The sequence below is a fragment of the Ictidomys tridecemlineatus genome, chromosome X, assembly GCF_052094955.1.
Source record: "Ictidomys tridecemlineatus isolate mIctTri1 chromosome X, mIctTri1.hap1, whole genome shotgun sequence".
Taxonomy (NCBI): domain Eukaryota; kingdom Metazoa; phylum Chordata; class Mammalia; order Rodentia; family Sciuridae; genus Ictidomys; species Ictidomys tridecemlineatus.
In genome coordinates this window covers 33,461,749-33,482,912 of record NC_135493.1, presented here as the reverse complement: position 1 = coordinate 33,482,912, position 21,164 = coordinate 33,461,749, and the positions used below count along the sequence as shown (strand labels likewise).

The 21,164-nt window shown below is 54.4% G+C and overlaps 1 long non-coding RNA gene across 1 annotated transcript; it reads left to right on the top strand.

Moving 5' to 3' along the window:
• Nucleotides 1-2,693: 2,693 nt before the first annotated feature.
• On the top strand, nt 2,694-17,419 carry LOC144371702 (uncharacterized). The gene is made up of 2 exons (XR_013431705.1): nt 2,694-3,056; nt 16,763-17,419. It is a non-coding gene; the product is annotated as an uncharacterized LOC144371702 (long non-coding RNA).
• Nucleotides 17,420-21,164: the final 3,745 nt, after the last annotated feature.

Genomic DNA, 21,164 nt, shown 5'->3' with positions numbered 1-21,164 from the left:
GTCCCCTTGGGGGCAGAGAGCCAGCCTGCAGGCCCTCCTCCCCACCACCATGCAGGAATGCCCACCCGGGTCCAAGGGGTGACAGGGCGGCCGGAGATGCGTGGCGAGTGCGGGCTCATCTCCGCAGGTTCCACAGAGGGAGCCGCGAGTGGCACCAGAGGCGATTCCCCACCCGTTCCCCTGCCCCCCGCAGGCCTGTGCCATAGCACACAGGTCAGGGACTGCTAGTTGGACTTCTCCCTTCCAGTCACCTTGCGGGAGAGGCCCAGGGGCCCCCAGGAAGCCTGGCCCGGGCGTCACCGGGAGCCCAGCCCCTGGGTGCCAGCCTGGTTCTGTGCGGTGCCAGGTGGGCCACAGGGGAGGGGAGAAAGCTGGGCAGCAGTGATGGGGAGGGCGGCCCTCCTCTGCCCCTCTGCCCGCAAAGTGGGAAGGCAGGCAGGAAAGGTCCAGAGGGAACCTCGGGCTCCACCCTCCGCGAGGGCCCCCGTTTGTGAAACTTGGGATGGGCTTCCTTCCTAGGGGGTCCGCTGCCCTGGGCGGCGGGGAGTGGCGCCTTTCACCTGCGCGCCCCCGCCTTTTCGGGAGCTCAAGTGGACGCCGGGTGTGAGCGTTCTATATCCACAGGCCTCCTCATCTTGGATAGCACCCCCGCGCGTGCAAGCGTGCCCGACTGTGGCCCTTTCCCCTGGCCTTCTCCGACCTGGGCGCACCTAGGTCTGGCCAGCAGGGTGGGTTTCCTCCTGGCTACCGTGATCTTTGCGTGGGTGCTTGAGGAGTGGTGGGGAGCGATTCCTAGGAGGGAGCAGCAGACTTGCGCCTTGCCCCTGTAGGTCCCCCCCCCCCAAGGGTGGTGGAACTCTGGAGCGCCAAGGGACCTCTCTGGACTCTCTGGAGGACACAAGTTGGGGTGTGTTGTTACTCTTGTTTGTGGACTTGGTGGGGAGAGCCACAGCTGCACATGGAGAGCTGTGGTGGTGCTGGTGCTGGTGGTGGAGGAGGTGGTGGTAAGAAGTCACAAAGTGGTATCCTCTTCCGCTGTCCACCCCAGGGATCGCGATGTCCAAAGAGGCCTTTAGGTGTCCAGCCAGGCACACCTCATGGGAGTTGGGGACAGACCCCCACTGAGAGCGCTGTGTGTGTGTGTGTGTGTGTGTGTGTGTGTGTGTGTGAGAGAGAGAGAGAGAGAGAGATTCAGCGGTGGACAGTAGACCGAGGAAGTGACCTTGTGGAGTCCGAACCCTCCAGAGGGAAGCTGGGGTTCTCTGGTGGGAACCAAGGTAACAGAAGAGGGTCCCGAGGGGGAGATGTGGGGTGTCTCTTGCATCCAGTGAGGACGATCCAATGGGACCCACTGGGATGCTGGTACCTGGAGTGTGTGTTTTTCCTAGAGCAGACTCCCGCTGGGTGGACATAGGCTATGACACCAAGACCCCATGGATTCAGTGCCTGGGGTGGGCTTTCCCAGGAGGAACAAGACCAATTCAACAGTGACTTGGGGCCAAGTGGGGGGTGCTGAGAGAAGGTGGAAAAGGCACAGGCAGTTGTACTAAGCGGGCCTTGACATTGATTGGAAAACGGGGATGTGGGCTCCGGGTTCCCTGGGTTGGTCCTTCAGGGTCCTCGCTGTCTCTTGTAAATGCCTCTCTGATCCTTCCATGCCTGTGTCCTGCTTAGAGGTGAAGTGGTCCTGGTCTGGTCCCTGGAAGGGAAGAAATCCAGAAAGACCAGGAGAATCTCAGGAGAGAAGTATCAGAGAGAAAGGTATGGAGAAATCAGAGGGAGCAGAGGGTAGAGGTAAGGGGGGGAGAGAGTGAGAAACTAAAACACAGAGAGAGAAGGACTATAGATAGATAGAGAGGGCGGGTTCTGGGAGAGATGCGGGGTGGGGGTCTGAGCTCAGGAATAGGCCAGGCAGGCAGGTGTCTATATATAATGTGCTTCTACTCTCCACAGGATACTTCTTCCAGGCTACTTACTCTCTGGGCAGAGAGGTTGGGGTCCTATGTGTTCAGCACCGGTTGGGGGGACTCCCAGTGATACAGTGCTCCATGCAGTAGCACTTGATGTGGGAGCAACAGCTGCACATGGTGGGGGGGGGCGGCGGCGGTGGTGGTGATGGTAAGAAGTCACAACGTGGGATTCTGCTGTCCACCCCAGGGTTCAGGGTGTCCAAACAGGAGGGAGGCCCTTAGGTATCCAGCCAGGCATACCTGGTGGGAGTTGGCGAGGGACGCCCACTGAGATCAGTCCACTTGGCAAGGAGAACTGTGTGTGTGTGTGTGTGTGTGTCTGTGTGTCTGTGTCTGTGTCTGTGTCTGCCATCAAAGTGCATCTGGGTATCCTCCCAAGGGACCTACCCCTGGCAGGGTTTGGGAGTTGGGTGGGTGGGAGGCCTGTGTGAGCAAATGGGTCCGGGTGCCACCGTATCAGCCCTGACTTGACTCCTGTGGTTGTCTGTGTCTGTCCTTGAGCCCACGCTGGAACAGGGCCCCGAGTGTGCCCTGTGAGTGTGCCATTCACGATGCTTCCAAGCCCCAACTCCCCAGCCACCCAGGGTAGGCATTGGCCTTGGCAGCAACGGGCGGTGGGGGGGGGGTAGGGCAGTGCCCTCAGCCCAGCCTTTCCTGGTGGACTCTCCCAAGCAGTGCGTGCCAGGCCAGAAGGTGTGGCCACTGCAGCGGGTCAGGGCTACTGGCTATTGTGTGTGTGTGTGTGGGGGGGGGGGAATCCATTCCCTTCTTTTCCCACAGGCCGTGGCAGAGGGCATCCCCTCGGGTCCCTGCCTTGTGGGTCAGAGCCCCGGAGCCCAGGAGCCCAGGAGGTGGGATGGAGACCGACCCGGGAAATCTGGCTTCCCCAGGGTGGACAAGATGGCATAGCCGCTGCCGCCATGTTAAGAGTCCATGTTGTCCTCCCCTCAGAAGCAGATTGGCGTTTTTTACTCAGCAAAGGGCGGAGGGAGCAGACCGCAGCGAGGGCAGTTGGCATTCCTGGAGCAACACTGCCATCAAGAGGCACCCGTTTGCCTTCCCGCCAGTATGGCGGGTGCCATCTTGGTAACTGGCGGGTGGGGAAGGGGCGCTCGGGGACCCCGGCTATCAAGGGGAGCGAGGAACACTGGGCTCAGGGCAGGAGCTTGGAAGGCCTCCCTGGGAGGTCCCTCCAGCTCTGGAGGCCAGGCAGAAGCCAGGAGGAAGGAGCCCCCGTGGCCGCTGGGGACTGCGCAAGCGCAAGCTCCAGGGCAGGCAGCCCGCGGAGGCGGTCAGCCATTGTGGCTGGCGGGTGCCGCTCGCTCGGGAGTCCCAGGATCAGGAGTCCTGGGGCGGCTCCCTGTGTGAGGGATCCGGGTTGCTCCTCTCCCGAAGGGTCCCACGAATCCCAGGGGTGCCGGCCTGGGGGCCGGGCAGCCCTTTCTGGGTTCGGGAGGGGGCGTGTCCTTTCAGGCGGGAGGGCGGGTGTGGGGGGCTCTGGTCCTCAGCCTGGGCCCTGCCACCGCCGTCCCCAGGGCGCAAACCGCAAACCCTGAGACCACCAACCGCCACCCAACCTCCAGACCATCCCGGGCGACCCCACCCCTAAGCCCCCTCCCACCCGCTACTTCCTTGGGGCCTGGTGGCTGAGGGGATCAGGCCAGTGGATCAGAGGCGTGTGTCTCTCCACCCGAGGGGATTCCAGAAAGTCAGCTGGGGTCTGAGTGTGTGTGTGTGTGTGAGGGGGCGGGTCGGGCAGGTCAGCAGGCATTAGGGCGTCCCCCACGGGGTCTCCGTTGGTCCTGGAGTTTGGGTGGGTTAGCCTGAGCAGGCAGGAAGGAAATAGGTCCCCTTGGGGGCAGAGAGCCAGCCTGCAGGCCCTCCTCCCCACCACCATGCAGGAATGCCCACCCGGGTCCAAGGGGTGACAGGGCGGCCAGAGATGCTTGGCGAGTGCGGGCTCATCTCTGCAGGTTCCACAGAGGGAGCCGCGAGTGGCACCAGAGGCGATTCCCCACCCGTTCCCCTGCCCCCCGCAGGCCTGTGCCATAGCACACAGGTCAGGGACTGCTAGTTGGACTTCTCCCTTCCAGTCACCTTGCGGGAGAAGCCCAGCGGCCCCCAGGAAGCCTGGCCCGGGCGTCACCGGGAGCCCAGCCCCTGGGTGCCAGCCTGGTTCTGTGCGGTGCCAGGTGGGCCACAGGGGAGGGGAGAAAGCTGGGCAGCAGTGATGGGGAGGGCGGCCCTCCTCTGCCCCTCTGCCCGCAAAGTGGGAAGGCAGGCAGGAAAGGTCCAGAGGGAACCTCGGGCTCCACCCTCCGCGAGGGCCCCCGTTTGTGAAACTTGGGATGGGCTTCCTTCCTAGGGGGGCCGCTGCCCTGGGCGGCGGGCAGTGGCGCCTTTCACCTGCGTGCCCCCGCCTTTTCGGGAGCTCAAGTGGACGCCGGGTGTGAGCGTTCTATATCCACAGGCCTCCTCATCTTGGACAGCATCCCCGCAGGTGCAAGCGTGCCCGACTGTGGCCCTTTCCCCTGGCCTTCTCCGACCTGGGCGCACCTAGGTCCGGCCAGCAGAATGGGTTTCCTCCTAGCTGCTGAGATCTTTGAGTGGGTGCTTGAGGAGTGGTGGGGAGTGATTTCTAGGAGTGTGTGTGTGTGTGTGTGTGTGTGTGTGTGTGTGTGTGTGTGTGTGTTTGTGTGGGGGGGCGTGGGGAGGTTGGGAATTGGGGAAGTGGGTGATATGTGTATGTTTTTGTAGAATGTCCAGGAGCCCTGGTTGGTGGTTCCCAGTGCATAAAAAGGCCTTGTAAGTAACACGTGGTGTATATGCTGTCTTCCTTCTTTTTACACTATGTTTTCTCCTGGTTACTGTTTTTTGTGGCCTGTCTTATCCACCAGTTCATCCCTTGTTTTTACTGTGAGCTTAAAATGGTCCATGCCCAGGGAGTGGTGTCAAAGTTTAGTAGATTTTCTTGGCAGCTACTGTGGCTGGGGTGGAGGTGTTAGTGGTGCTTGGAAGACAGAGGTGTTGGCTTCTGTCCTGGCTGTCCAGCCAAGCATTCAGGATGTTCAAACAGGATGCCTCTAGGCATCCAAGTGGTTGGCCTGGTGTGAATTGTGGAGTAACCTAGTGAGAATAAGCCGGCCGCTAAGTGTGTGTGCGTGTGTGAGTGTGTGTCTGTCCCTGGAGTTGTACCCGTGTGCCCTTTTAAAGGACATAGGTTTGTTGTATTTTATTTTGGGATTGCAGAGTCCAAGCCCTAGGTGTGGAAATGGGCCCCAGGCAACAAAGGTTTAGCACACACTGATTCCTCTGGGTGCCTGTTTCCGTCCTTGTGCCTGAGGTGGAAGTGACCAAGGAGTGTACCCTGCCACTGTCCCAGCCACAATGGTAAATCTGAGGGCAGGTGGAGGCCTTGGTCACAACCAGGTACCCAGAGTCCAGGAGCCCATTGTTTACCTGAGGACTCCCCCATGCAACTGGTGCCAGGCCAGGGGGTGAAGGCACAGAGGCGTGCAGGTAGGCACACTTGCTTGGGCATCTGGGGTGGGGGATTCCTCTGGTTTTTCTCCCTTGCATACCTCAGGTTGCAAGACCTGGATGTGAAGGGTCGGGAGAAGAGGGCTTCTGGCTTGCTCTGGGCAGCCAAAATAGTGGCTTGTATAGTGGACCCAATAATTTTAATGCACAGTGGAGCCAAACATGGGAGTAATAAACAGGTTAATAGCACTATACCCAGTATACATACCAATTAAGTTTTAACTCTACCAAGAACTGAAAACCATCTCCCAAAAGTGTATTTGGGACCCAATCTTTAATGTTTTTCTGGGTATGAACTATCATATATGCTAGTTTTTTTATGTTGTTGGCTATATCCTTAACTGTCTATTGGTCATTTATTTGGATGCAACAATCTGAGCTGTTGAACTCTCCACATATTTCTTTTTTCTCAGCCAGTAAGTAATCTAATGTTAAGCATTTTTGATAGTTAGGCACTTGCATCTGGGTGTGTTGTGTGGTTAGGAGGTCAAAGGCTGTGGCAGTCTGATTAATAAAATTTTTTTCCATCTGATATTTAACCTCTTGGCCAGTACACCATGTGAGTAATTGTGTTTAGCATATCAATAGGATTCTATCACTTCAACTGCCATTCTGTGCCCAGGTAGTGGTACGTACCATAAGTGGCAATAATCCTCTGGTGTGGCTAATTATCTTTACCCCAACATTGGTGACCTCCTAAATCAAATTCCTTCCCAATGGACTTCTATTTGTTTTCCAAAGAGTCATCCATTATAGCATTCTTCTGGCAGGACAGGTCCTAAATATATGTTTTACCACCTCTTGGTTATAGTGGATTGTCTTGACACATAGTTCACATAATCTCCATGGTTGGAATAGGAGTAGTGCAGAACCCCTTAAGGTTATTAAAAGAAACCAAACCAAACAATAGAGTATCATTTTGGTTAGCATAGGTTAAACAGCATAAATTAACTTATAAACTAAGCCAAATAATATCCAACAAATCCTAGAAACTTACATAAGCAAGATTAAAAAAAAAAGTACAAACGCAGTTTTGTTACTCAGAGTCCAGTCAGTAGTAGTTACTGTTATTAAACCAATTGCAAAAACCAATTAGAGAACTATTTGTGTATCTAGAAGCAAGGGGTGGTAATGCATTACAGTATAAAATCTTAGAGGTTGAAAGAGTTCATTAGTCCTGGGGGAAGTTTATCTTTCACTACGCATTGATCAGCCAGTCCCTTCCATGTGATTGAAACAGGGCCGAAGTCTCCTCACGCTTTGGCCATGAGTAGACCAGTCAGCTTCCTGAGTGACTGGAGTAGGGCTGTTGTCTTTCTGATCTTCAAGCTTCTCTGGTGCTCCTTTTTTTTTCCAGGTAGATGGTTAGCTTCAAGGGCGTAGCAGCATCTGGAGTGCATTCCGCAGCTGCAGGCTTCAGTGTGATGTAATGAATCCAGGGACCTATCTCTACAACCTTACTGCAGTTTGGGTGGATAAAATAACAGTGAAAGGGCCCTTCCAAAGAAGTTTAGGAGTTGAATATTCCATTCTTTGATCCAGACTCAATCTCCAGGCTTGAAGGAATGTGCATCTGTGGTCAAACTTACTGGCAATCTTTCTCTAACCCATTGGTTGAGAACCTGTAAAGTTTTCCCTAAGGCCTAAAGCTGTCATCTCAGGGCTAATTCTCCTATCTCTCTTAAGTCTTCCAATGGTCCCCTAATAAGAGGGGGGCCTCACGTACATTATCTTATAAGGAGAGAATCCAGTCCTCCTAATGGCAGTGAATCTAATCCTCAACAGTGTAATAGGGAGACGTTCATCACCATGTGTGTCTCCTGACACAGCTTACCCAATTGACACTTAAAGTCCTGTTCATCCCTTCAACTTTACCAGAACTCTGCAGCCTATAGGCAGTATATAACTTCCATCTGATATTTAAACTCTTGGCCAGTAATCACCTCTGCCCAAAGCTGGCCAATAGTTATTGGGATACCAAATCTGGGAATAACTTCCTGGAGAAGCATCCTGGTTACCTTCCTAGCCTTTTCAGCCTTTTGGCTTCCACCCAGTCAGAGTATAAGCACACAAAAACCAAAAGTTATTTATAGCCCTGTGAGCTGGTAGTTTGGTGAAGTCTACTTCCAAATCTTCAAAAGGTACTCCTCCTATAGTTTGGATTTCTGGTGGAAGCTTTGGCCCCTGACAAAGATTGTTGTGAGCACAAACCTCACATTGTTTACAGATGCTTGTGAGCCGGGGGGACATAGAATGTTGACTCAGAACTGTCTCAAGAGCTGTATGTCCAACATGTGTACTCCTGTGGAACTGTCTGATAAAGGCTGGCGCTAGAATCTCCGGGATGGCTATGCTGGTCCTCAGAAATCTCCACCATCCACCTGGGAGAAAATTTTCTCTTTCAGTCTTAAACCATTTACTTTCATGTTAGGAATATGGCTCCCATTCTATTAGAAGGTCGGTCAGGCAGAAGGGCAACATTAACCTGGGGCTGGATTTTTTCCCCATTTCTTGCAGGCAGCTAACCTGGCCTCTCTGTCAGCTCTCCAGTTGCCCTGAGCAACCACAGTGTTTCCCTTTTGATAACCATGGCAATGTATAATTACAACCTCTCTGGGAGCCCACGCTGGGTTCAAAAGTTTAAGAATTTCTTGCCCATACATTATGTGTGGTTTTTTTTTTTCTTCCTGAGCTAATTAGCCCCTTTTCCTTACATAAGGCCCCATGAACATGAAGGGTAGTGAACACATATTTTGAGTCTATGTAAATATTCACAGACTCCTGCTGTCAACTGAGGTACTCAAGTCAAAGCAATAAGTTTTGCTTTTTGTGCTGAAGTTCCCTGAGGCAGAGGTTCTTCCTCAACAGGGGAGTCCAGGATGACCACTAACACATACAGAAAAACATACCCGATCTTTTATAATACTGCTTTCATCTGTGAAGTAGTCCACATCAGGGTCCCTGAGGGGCAGATCTGTCAGGTCTGATCTGCTAGAGAACACTTCATCAATGACTTCAATATAGTTGTAATCAGGTCCAATGGGCAGCAAAGTTGCTGGGTTTACAGTCCGGATGACTTCAATATGGATATGTGTATTTTCACATAACATGTCCCGGTATTGACCATTCTCTCATAAGTCAACCAGTATTGTCCATTGTACTCTAACAATGTCAAAATTGAAGGAGGAACCCTGAAAACCAATTTTTGTCCCATAGCCAGTTTATCAGCTTCCAACACCAGAAGATCTGTGGCTTCAAGGGCCCATAAACAAGGTGGCCAGCCTTGGGCTACAGAATCCAGCTATTTGGATAGATGTCCATGTCCCCAGCACCTGAGTCAAGACTCCTACAGCCACTCCAGACTGTTCATGGATATACAGAAAGAAAAGCTTTGTGAGGTCAGGGACCCCTAGTCTAGATGCACTGGGAATGCTTGTTTAATGTCCTCAAAGGCCTTTTGCTTATTTGGCCCTCATATTAGAGGATCCCATTCTCCCCCCATTGTGCGTTCATAGAGGGGTTTTGTCATAACTGAAAGTTGGAGATTTGTATATGGCTGAATCCAGCAGCCCCCAAGAATTCTCTAGTCTGATGGCAGGTTGAAAGGACTAGAATTGAGCAGATCTCCTGTTTCTTTTGAGGTCCCATTGCTGTTGTCTGTTCTGTTGCTGAGTCAGATGGTAATCAAGGTATTTGACTTTTTTCTTGATAGATGTGGGCTTTTAAGTCAGAGTCCAGTGCTGTCCCAAGGATGGTGTACCCAACCCCCTAAGCGTACATAGAGCCTCTGGCGCTTTAAGATGCAGATTTTTATTTTATTTTTGTTATCTCCCAGTGCAGGATCTTGGCTAGTGGGATTTTCCAACTCTTAAATCTAATGTAAATCTTAGCAGAGATTGATGACCTGGGACATCATTTGTATAAAAGGCACCTATGTAAATCTCTGTTTGGGCTGTTTGCTGAGGTTGGAGGGCAGTAGTGTGGTCCCCTGCATGTCCTGGTAAGGCAGCCACGTTGTGCCCACCTAGGAGTTGCTCTTTGCGTGGTTTCCTCCTCCAGGTGGGAGCCTGCTCTAATTGTATATAGTAGTTGCCGCGCTTGTGTTTTTGTTCGCTATGTCTGGGTGCATGGGACTCTGTGGCCCTTTCTGCTGGCTCACAGCATGTAGCTTGGAGCCAGGGTGGCATCTCCTTTTGGAGTGTGTGTCCTATGGCCCACTATTGGCTGTTAACATAAACTTATTCCCAGTGTATTCTTGGGCCTGCAGCAGCTGAGCCCTCCTGAGGCCCTGGGTCCTGTACATCAGATACAGCTGTGTGCATCTATCGGACCCCTGCCGTTTTCCTCCCTCATCAACTTCCAAGCAAGTGGGAAGAAACTGAAAGGAGGGGCTAGGGCCAGAGGCTGGAGGAACACATTCGATCCTACTCTGTTCAAGGCTTAGCTTTTGAGCATGGTAGTGGGTCCTTGCCCGCCGGGGCCACTGGTGGGTTCCCTTTTTATCTAGCCACTTTTTTTTTTTTTAAATAAACATTTGGACCATTGGCTTTTTTTTTAGTGAGACGACCCCCCCCCTTTGAGTGACCTCTAGGTTTCTGGTGAGCGCAGCTGTAAGGAGTTCCATCCTCCTCTTTATCTTTTTGGTCTACCTGTCTTTGAGTTTCTGGGTCTCAATTGATGAAAACTGGTGGCTACCTTAATCAGCTCACTGGCATACTACGTCTCAGTAAAGCCCTCTAGTTTTTGCAATTTTGGGGAAATGTCACTCTGAGCCTGTCCCACAAAGGCTGCACCTATTGCTTGCACCTGTACATTTCCTCACTGATAAACTTGCATTGCAGCTGCTGTGCTTGTAGGTGCCCCTCCTCCCCCAGGTGCCTCTGGGCAAGGAGAGGGGTGGGAGCCACAGTGGCCTGGACACTCAGCTCTGAGTTACTTGGGCACATCTCTTTTGATCATTACTGCCAGTTTCATAGGGCAAAGGGGCCTTAGGCAGATGTGGGTGGGGCTGAGAGAAAAGTTCAGGGCTATCAAGGGTGAGAGAAGGGAGATGCTGGAGCAGCAGGAGGCTTTGCTGGTCTGTCTACAGATGCGCTCTGGTTTAGGACTGGCTCCGATTCCTTATTACTCTTGGGCACAGGTTTGTTTGTTTGTTTTGTTTTGTTTTCCTCTTAGACTTCCAATGAGGGCATCTTGATATCTCTTTACCTTTAGATTTTCTTCTTTGTTGGGGCCCCATCCTAGGTCTGGATAATCATATCATATCAGTCATGGTCCAGGGTTTCTCTGTGTAGGAGGAAATATGATTTTCCCAGCTTATGAGCTCAATGGTGGAGAAAGGCTGGCACACAAAACTGCCTTGTCTCCCTCAGACGTTTCCCTTATGGTCAATATAGGCAGGTCCTTTAGTCCCTTGCAGGGGCATCTGGAGTGCTCTCATATTGTGGCTCTGGTCTTGACAAATCTCCCATCTTAATCTCGGGAGGTGAAAGAGTCTTTGGTTCTAGGAAGCCTTTGGCTCTGAGGACATCAAGGAGGAAGGAATAGCCAGTATTGAGGGCCATCATTTGTTGCCTCTGAGGATGAGGAGGCTGAGGGGATAGTCTGCTGTCCCAGTGGTCTTGGCAAAGTTGGGTAGAGTGGCACATAAGGTGGTGGGTCCTCTACTGGCTCGTGGGGAAAACTGTTTCCCTTCCTGTCTTTCCTCTCTCAGGTTTTCTGTTTAGCTGCTTTCCACTGGGTCTTGGAGACCACCATGCTCCTGGCTAACATCAGCTTGGACTGTCCATCTAGACAAGCTCTAAACCAAGAGGTCTGTTTCTGTACTCTCTCTCTCTCTCTTTTAAAATTCTTGCTGGATTTTTAAAAAATTTTTTTTATTATTTTTTTATTATTTTTTTTTTACTGGTTGTTAAAAACCTTACAAAGCTCTTGACATATCATATTTCATATATTAGCTTCAAGTGAGTTATGAACTCCCATTTTTACCCCAAATACAGATTGCAGAATCACATCCATTACACATCCACATTTTTACATATTGACATACTCATGTCTGTTGTATTCTGCTACCTTTCCTATCCTCTACTATCCTCCCTCCCATCCCCTCCCCTCCCATCTTCTCTCTCTACCCCATTGGATTTTTAAAAAATATTTATTTATTTTTTTTAGTTTTTTTCAGCGGACACAACATCTTTGTATGTGGTGCTGAGGATTGAACCTGGGCCGCACGCATGCCAGACGAGCGCGCTACCGCTTGAGCCACATCCCCAGCCCTCTGTACTATCTCTTGCCAGCAATCAGTATAAGAGAATTGGGTCAGAGGTTCCAACAACAATCAAATGAACCTCAGCAATGACTCTCTTGGGTGGGCCATTCTAATTCATAGAGTGTGTGCAACCTTTGTGGAGTGAATTTTGCCCCACAGTTACCATTTTAACCTTCCTAAAGGTTTCTAACACACATTTCAGAAGGCTCAGTTTCCTTTGTATGCCTCCCATGTTCCAGCCTGCATGGGTGTCGCCCATTTAGGACAAGACTCATCTCCAGCCGTTCTCCCCTGGGGACTTAGGGCCTTCTTAGCCTTGCAGGTCAGTATCAACCCCCGACCTGGAGCTTTCACCTAGACATTGGTTGGTGAAATTCTGCCATAGACTATATGAGGTGCCACAGAACCACAGATCAGGACTCCGCACTTGCTTCGGCCTTCGGGTTGGGTCGGAACCCTTCCCTTTGTCTGTCTCATTCATATACTTTCACACAGACAATGCCAGAACAAAATTTCTATACCATCCAAATTCCAACAATTCCAAATCAAACAAAAAGGGAGTCACAGTTTCCCCTCTGCTCACTGACCCCAAACAGAGACTATTCAGGCGACACCCCAGGTCCGTTTCAGCTCCAACCACTTTGGAGGGTACTCAGGACCCAACAGAGGTTGATCAAGCCTCTCTTCCACCTGCTTAGGCCTCTAAGGGGAAGTCAGATGGGCTGCAAAAACAAATGGACCTGGGTCCTACTTGTTCAGTTGGGTGGTGCTCCAAACCCTAATTCTGGTTCCTGCTCCTTGTGGGTTCCATTGTGCTCCAGGGCGGTAGCTCCAGGGTGCCAGTTGAGTGGCCTCTCCTTCAGGCCAAGATTTGCCTGTGCATGCTAAGGGGAAATACTGTCTCCCACTGCCCTGGGGAAGCTGGTCCCCTGAGACAAGAACGGCAGAACAGCAATCCCTATGTCTCATGTCCCATCTGGGTCACCAAAAATGTTGTAAGGACAGATAGGGCAAGGCACTGAAGATACCAGGAAGCAGTTTTATTTGGCTACAGCCAGGTTCAGAGGACACAGATTTTACCACAATCAATCAATCCCCTGAATCCGGTTCAGGTAGTTTCAGAATTTTATACTCAGCATATAAGGGGAGGGGCTCAGAAGTTTACAGTCTGCAGAAGTTCTCATAAAAGCAGCTTTTTCTTTCACTGTTTTGAGCAAGTCAACCCTTCAAGGACAGTACCCGAGAAGGAAAGAGCTTCTTCTCCCCTTTCTTTCCTCCCTCTGCCAGCTGTTACCATGGAGCCCAATTGGTAACTTCTCTTATTTTAGAAATGTAGACACCTCTGTGAAGCCCCAGCTGAAGGCCAGAGGCCTTGCTTGAACATTTCTACAAACTATTGGGTACGTTTGTGAAAAATTAGTAAGAGGGTGTCCAGCACCCAGTAGCCAAGTAATACAGGGCAACATGAAAATAGGAAGTTTATCTACAATGAACTCTTTTGTAGAGACTCTTTTGCTGACAGTACTAAGATAAGCCACGGTTAAGATTTCTGGAGAAGCCCAGTTAGGAGTTTTCTGTGGAAAAAGGGGGTGCCACTACACTGGCTTAGGAAGGGAGACCCTCCAGGGCACCAGTGGCTAGGGTCCTCCTCTGCTTATCCCCTGTCACTGACCCCCTGACCCATCACACATCATCCTTCCCCCCCCGCTTACCACCCCAACAGACCAGCAACTGCCACGTGATCGGGCCATGCCTCAGACCTCTCATACAAGGGACCCAACTTCCCTCCAACCCTGCCCCACATCCTTCCCCCACTTCCTCCAGGCCACTGTGGTTGGGGAGCCTGTCCTGTCCTGTCTGTTCAACCCTGGGTGGTGGTCCTCCCAGGCTTCACTAGGGTCCAGGCCCAAGAAGTGGGCTGTCAATGTCCAGTAGACGTCCTCAGTAGATGCTGCGGCTGGGGTGGCGGTGGGTGTTATTGGTGGTGGTGGTAAGAAGACAGAGCCGTCGGCTTCTGCCTGGGCTGTCCAGCTCAGCCGTCGTGGCGTTCAAACAGGAGGCCTCTGGGGGTCCAGGTGGTGGAGCTGGTGGGAGTTGGGGAGGACCCACTGAGATGAGGCCAGCCAGGAGGTGGCAGCATCTCTGTGCGGGCGCCTGTGCGTGTTCATGTGTGCATGTGCGAGTGTGTATCTGTCCCCAGAGTGGTAACTGGGTGCCCTCCCAAGGGACATCCATTTGGTGGATTGGAGGTGGGGTGGGGAGAGACCAAGCCCTTGGTGTGGAAATGGGCCCCGGGGCAACAAAGTTCCAGCACACACTGGCTCCTGTGGGTGTCTGTGCCTGTTTTTGAGCCCAGGGTGGAAGCAGACTCATAGTGCTCCCTGCCACTATCCCAGCCACAGTGGTAAACCCGGAAGGCAGGCAGAGGCTTTGGCCGCAATCGGGCGCCTGGAGACCAGGAGCCCGGCCTTTCCCGGAGGATTCTCCCAAGCAGCTGCTGCCAGGCCAGGAGACTAAGCCAAGGAGGAGTGCCACTCAGGCGCTCTGAGGGCGGGGAGGATCCTCTGGCTTCCCTGCCTTGCAGGCCCTAGGCAGGGAGACCTGGATGTGGGAGGGATGGGAGAAGAGGGCATCTGGCTTGCCCTGGGCAGCACAAACAGCAGAGCTGCTGCCATGTTAGACACCAACAGGGACTCCCAAGTAGCTTTTCTGCTCTCTGCAGAGGGTGGAGGGAGGGAACCTTAGGGATGGCGGCTTGGCCTTCGTTGACCAATTTCAGCCATCCAGAAAACTAGGATGCTGTGCCACCTATCTGGCAGGTACTATTGTGGAACTGGCGAGCATGGGCAGGGGGTCCATCAAATCACCCCGGCCTACCCGCTAGGCACTCAGCCAATTCCTGACCAGGATCCTAATTGGGACAACAATACCACTGCAGGATTAGCCCTGAGACACCAATTTTCCACCTGCCTAGTTGTTTGGTAATGGCATATGCCATCGTCTCCCTCTCAGAGGTCATAGAAGCCAAACCTGTACCACCCCACACGACTAACCAGCAGTTGGAACTCATGGCAGTCACCTGCACTTTTCAACTAGCTGCAGATGTTTCCCTCTATATACTGATTCCAGGTGTGTCTTTCATATTCTCCTTTTGCATTTGGCCGTATGGAAATAGAGGGGACTGTTGACCACCAAAGGCACCTCCATAACTAAATCAAGCTTCATCATTGATCTTCTCAGGGCATCTATGCTTCCTTCAGAGATTGGGATTGTTCATTGTCAGTCCCATCAGTTTGACTCCTCACCCATCACTATGGGTAATTCTAAAGCTGACCAGGCTGCCTGGCAGGCAGCCATGTTACCATGCCCCACTATTGCTGTCATAATTTCAAGTATACCCCCCACCTCATCCCCATCTAAACGGGACCTCTTCTCCTACTTACATTCCCTGTTCCATACTAGCCCTCAGAATCTCAAATTCCTCTTACAGACATTCTTCCCACTCACCTCAGATGATGCTAGGCTCATCCACAACTCACCACTAAATGCATCATTTGTCAAAGAACGAATCCTAATTCCCTTCTCAAGCCAGTCTCCTTTCCTGCCCACCAGGCTCTATCTCCCATCCTTGTAGACACCTTCTCAGGATGGGTGGAAGCTTTTCCTACCACCAACAAAAGGGCATCTCCGTTTGCCTCCGTTTTGCTCTCTGGTATCATCCCAAGATTCGGGGTCCCCACCTCTTTGCAATCAGATAATGGCCCTGAGTTTACCTCTCAGATCACACAATGAATTGCTGGGGGCTCTCCACGTTCCCTGGAATCTACACATACCCTATCATCCCACCTCTTCAGGCAAGATAGACTGTGTTAACTGCACCCTAAAGGAGACCCTCATCAAGCTCTCCCTCGAACTACATCTCAACTGGGTCAAACTGCTCTCAGTCACCCTGTTTTGCCTACGGGCATTCCCCAAAAGACCAACTCAAACATCCCCTTTTGAGGTGATGTATGGACTCAGACTCCTACCATCTGGGGTGACCCGTTCACCCTGAATTCTTTCAGAACATCTCAGTCATCCCCTTCTTAGTCTTGTCTGAACACAGATTTGGAAACACCAGGAAATTCTATTACCTGATCCTTCCAGGTCACACGTCTCTTTCCCCTTAACCCTAGGTCCTCCTTCTGGTGACATACCTACCCTGACACCTAAATAGAAGGGTCCCCTAAGGGTTATATTGTGCACTCCCACCACTGCCCGACTACATGAATCCCCAGGCAAACTGACTTCATGGATTCACATTTCCAGGCTGAAACCGGCCCCGCATCTGACCAAGGGAGCTCAGACTGACCGTCCACTGTCCCTCCCACAAATACGTCTGCTCCACCACCCCTGAGAATCCTTTAAAGCTCCACATCTCACTCCTGAGGATTCCTTCCCCCCCTTCCTGAGAAGGACCTTCCTCAACCTGAGAATCCCTCACAACAACATGCCTCACTCTAGTTCCACCCTTCTCTTTGCCACCCTCCTGGCATCTACTTCGCTCACACATACCTCCTCTGCTTCATGAGACATCCCAGATTGCCCCAATAACTGGGATTTTCTTGTTTGGGGCCTTTATACCATGTATCATAAAATTCCTACAGAATCAAATAGGCAAAATATCAAATCAGACTTTAACCAGCTTCTCAGGAATTACTAGCTACTTGCTACCTCTGAGAACACCCATCCCTTACGTGAAGGCCTCACCAACTGCTGATGGAACTTCACCATCATGGATATGGAACTACAAAAGGGAAGCAACTGGGGAACTTCACTAGCTTGTCACCCAGGATTTCTAGGCCCATTCACATTTGTGTGCCTCGTCCTGGCAGCTGGTCTTTTCTCAGCCAGTCCCTCTCACTGGACCTCTGGACAGAAGCTAATGTGGTGTCTCCTCTTCTCTCTTCTTCTCCTTGCCTTCGGGTATCTTTGGTGTTTTTAGCTTCACCGAGTGGCACTCCCGGTTCCTGCAGTTTGTGGAAGCCCTCCAACAGGACAGCTGGCTGATTCCACCCATTTATAGGGACAAGGATTGGATCGAGGCTATCCATGACCTATGGCTTCAAGGAACTTTCATCGATTTCAACGCCAAGGAAATTCGCATCTTCAGCGCCCTGGCCTTTATAGCTATAATTCTCTTGTCCCCCCAACCTGACCATTCCTCCCTTCCTTCAAACTCATCTTCCCTCTCCAATAGGAAGTAGCCAGATGATTTCAATGCCCTGAGTCCAAACACAAAGAAGAAGGGAGGAATGTTGGGAGACCTTGACATTGGGTTTTATTTGCCCCATAGGGTCACTCCCCCACTGAACTTTCTGTTTCTACAGAAAAATATTACACAATCCCTTACCCCTCCACCTCTTCTCTCAAGAACGCCAAAGTCAAAATTTTTCGCCAAAAATTCCCTCAAGACACATTGTCCAATCACTCTTTCCTACCAAACCCTGCCAATCACCACCATTGCTGAGTCACCCTGCAAATCAGTAACCACCACATGGCCTAATCAACACGTCTAAAGCCAAAACTGGCTCAAGGGGATGCACTCTACCTCTCCTTTTCTTCTCCTTCATACAAACCTCAATAAAATCTCTTCGTTCAATTACCGTCTCCTGTGAGTCACTTGAATATCAGCAGGTACACTCCTACAACTGGGGAGGCTAGGGAGTACTCCCTGACACTCTCCCAGACGCAATGGTAAAGCAAGAGGCAGAGAGGCCTGGGCCAAGGAGGCCCAGGGGCACTGGCTAGGGCATCAGGCAATCCTGCTATCCAGAAAACTAGGATGCCCTGCCAGCAGTCTGTCGGGCAGGTACCTTCCTGCAACTGGCGAGCAAGGGGAGAGGGCCCTGGGACCCGCTCTGGGAGGGGAGTGCAGCCTCCCTGGTCTCAGAGCCTGGGGGGCCCTCCAGGCAAGAGGTAGAGAAGCCTGGGGCAAAGTGGCCCGAGGCCGGCCACTAGGGGGCTCCGCCAACGCTAATGGCAGTGGGCAGGGGAGCCTGGTGGCCACTGTGGCTGGCTGGCGGAGGAGGTGGTGGGGGTGGGGGGAGGGCGAGACGGGAAGCCCTGGCCCAGGAGTGCTGTGGCAGCCAGCAGTTGGGGGGATGCGGACGCGGGATGGGGGATGTCCCCCTCCTGTCGCGTCCCGAGATTCGGGGGGGGGGCAGGGTGCCCTCTGTCCCTCTCTGGCTTAGGAAGGGGGATCCTCCAGGGCGCGGGCGGGCTGCTAGGATCCTCCTCCCTCAGCTCATCCACCCCCCACCCCCAGGCCCCACCCGCCACAAAGGACCAGAAACCATCATCCTGCCAAGCCAGCCATGCCAGCCATGCCACCCGGCCATGCCGGAGACATGTCACAGGAGGGACCTACCCCCATACCCCCCCCATGCCGCCCCACATCTCCCCTCCCCCAGATCCTAGGGCCCCGGTGTCTGTGTGCATCTTGGGGAGGCAGGGACTGCATAGGGGAGGTGTTCTAAGTGAGGAAGTGTTCCAGCGTTCCCTGTCCCCCGCAGCACCTCTCCTGGCTGGACTTGGAGTCCGGGTGGTTGGTTGAGTGTGAGAGAGGGCAGGAGCGCAGTCCGGAAGGGAGTGGGCCCCTTCAGGGCCGGCTAGATGTCCCTCAGTTGCTCCCAGTGGCAGCGTGCCCCACAGCGGCCAGGCGCCCCTTCGCCTCAATGGACCGCGACCTCAGGGTCCCCGGGCGCCAGGGCGTGTTTCCTGGTGGCTGGGCAGTTCTGGGGGAGGGGGTGGGGGGCCGGGGTTGCCGAACAGGATTCCCTGGAGAGGGCAGAGTGTCGCAATGTCCCGGCGGTGGTCCCTCCGCCCGAGATGAGTTGGGTGCCAGTCTGGAGGCCAAGGGGCCTCTTGGCTTGAAGGGACAGGTGGGCATGTGCCCTGGGTTCCCAGAGGTGGACCCTGGAAGGAGCGCCTGAGCCTCGGGCGTGTGAGCCCTCCGGGGCCAGGCGCGGGCTCTCTGAAGGGGGAGGCAACGAGGCAGAGAAGGCGCCCAGGCCCACACTGGCTTCCCGAGGGGAGGACAGGGCTCCTCTGCTTGCGTGCCAGGTGCCCACAGGCACACAGTCAGCTGAGGAAAGAGAGTCTGGTCCTTCCCGGAAAAGGACACTTGGGCTCCCTGGCTCCAGCCTTGGGTGGGTCTCTCCAGAAGGAGCAGGACCCAGCCATAGCGTGGCCTGGGGGGGGAGGGTGGGGGAAAGTGGGAGGGGGTGCGGGCAGTGGGGCTGGGGTGGCCGGGGTGATGGGCTCTGGCTTCCCTGAGGTGGGCCTCCAGGGGTCTCTCGGTCTGTTCTGAACTCCCCTGGGAGCCTTCCATGGCCTGGGTCCAGCTGAGGGCTGATGGGGTCCTGGGCCAGGGAGGCAAGAGATTCTCAGGCTGGGGTGCAGAGCGGCGAGGAGAAGTACAGAAGGGAGGGATGTGGAGAGAGAAGAGGGGGGCACGGGGTGCTGGGAGGTGGAGTGGGGTGGGGTGGGGTGGTGGGGGAGAGGACAGGAGAGGGAGAGGCAGGTAGGTAGGCAGGTAGGTAGGCAGGCAGGCGTGCAGGCAGGCAGGTCAGCCTGAAGGCCGACTGCCAGCCAGCCAGCCAGCCAGGGGCCTGGGCCTGATACACATTGGTTGCTGGAGAAGGGCGAGGAGGCCTGGTTGGGGGAGTCCAAGCGCAGAAAGAGGCCTGGCAGTCGGCAGGCAGCAGCTGGTATATTCTGTCCTCCTCCTCTTGACAGTATACTTCCTCCAGGCCACTGTGGTTGGGGAGCCTGTCCTGTCCTGTCTGTTCAACCCTGGGTGGTGGCCCTCCCAGGCTTCACTGGGGTCCAGGCCCAAGAAGTGGGCTGTCAATGTCCAGTAGACATCCTCAGTAGATGCTGCGGCTGGGGTGGCGGTGGGTGTTATTGGTGGTGGTGGTAAGAAGACAGAGCCGTCGGCTTCTGCCTGGGCTGTCCAGCTCAGCCGTCGTCGTGGCGTTCAAACAGGAGGCCTCTGGGGGTCCAGGTGGTGGGGCCGGTGCGAGTTGGCGAGGAGGACCCACTGAGAGGAGGCCGGCCAGGAGGTGGCGGCGTCTCTGTGCGGGCGCTCCTGCGTGTCCCTGTGCTCGCGTGTGTGTGTGTGTGTGTGTGTGTGTGTGTGTGAGTGCCTGCCCGTCCGCGGGGTGGTACCCGGGTGCCCTCCTAAGGGACATCCATTTGGTGGATTGGAGGTGGGGTAGGGAGAGACCCAGCCCTCAGTGTGGAAATGGGCCCCGCGGCAACAAAGTTCCAGCACACACTGGCTCCTGTGGGTGTCCTCCTGTGGGTGTCCGTGCCCGTCCTGGAGCCTGAGGTGGAAGCGGCCACGGAGTGCTCCCTGCCACTGTCCCAGGCACAATGGTAAAGCCGGAGGGCAGGCGGAGAGGCTTGGCCGCAACCTGGGCTTGGGGAAGCCCAGCAGCCCAGCCTTTCCCCGAGGACTCCCCAAGCAGCCGGTGCCAGGCCAGGAGGGGAAGCCACGGAGGCGCCCCCGCCGCCGGTCAGGCGCACTGGCTGGGGCATCTGGGGGTGGGTGGGGGGAATCCTCCGGCCTCCCTGCCTGCAGGCGGCAGGAGGGGAGAAGAGGACACCTGGCTCGCCCTGAGCGGCCAAAAGGGCAGAGCCGCCGCCGTGTTGGACACCAACAGGGACCCCCAAGTGGCTTTTCTGCTCTCTGCAGAGGGGGGAGGGAGGAACCTGCGGGCCGGGTGGCCGCTTGGCCTTCCTGGAGCAATCCTGCCATCCAGAAAACTGGGTTGCCGTGCCCCGCCCGGGTCGGGCGGGCAGGTACCTTCCTGCAAATGGCGAGCAAGGGGAGAGGGCCCTGGGACTGGCTCTGGGAGGGGAGTGTGGCCTCCCTGGTCTCAGAGCCTGGGGGGCCCTCCAGGCAAGAGGTAGAGAAGCCTGGGGCAAAGTGGCCCGCGGCCGGCCACTAGGGGGCTCCGCCAACGCTAATGGCAGTGGGTAGGGGAGCCTGGTGGCCACTGTGGCTGGCTGGCGGAGGAGGTGGTGGGGGTGGGGGGAGGGCGAGACGGGAAGCCCTGGCCCAGGAGTGCTGTGGCAGCCAGCAGTTGGGGGGATGCGGGCGCGGGGTGGGGGATGTTCCCCTCCTGTCGCGTCCTGAGATTCCCGGGGGGCCAGGGCAGGGTGCCCTCTGTCCCTCTCTGGCTTAGGAAGGGGGACCCTCCAGGGCGCGGGCGGGCGGCTAGGATCCTCCTCCCTCAGCTCATCCACCCCCCATCCCCAGGCCCCACCCGCCACAAAGGACCAGAAACCATCATCCTACCGAGCCAGCCATGCCAGCCATGCCACCCGGCCATGCCGGA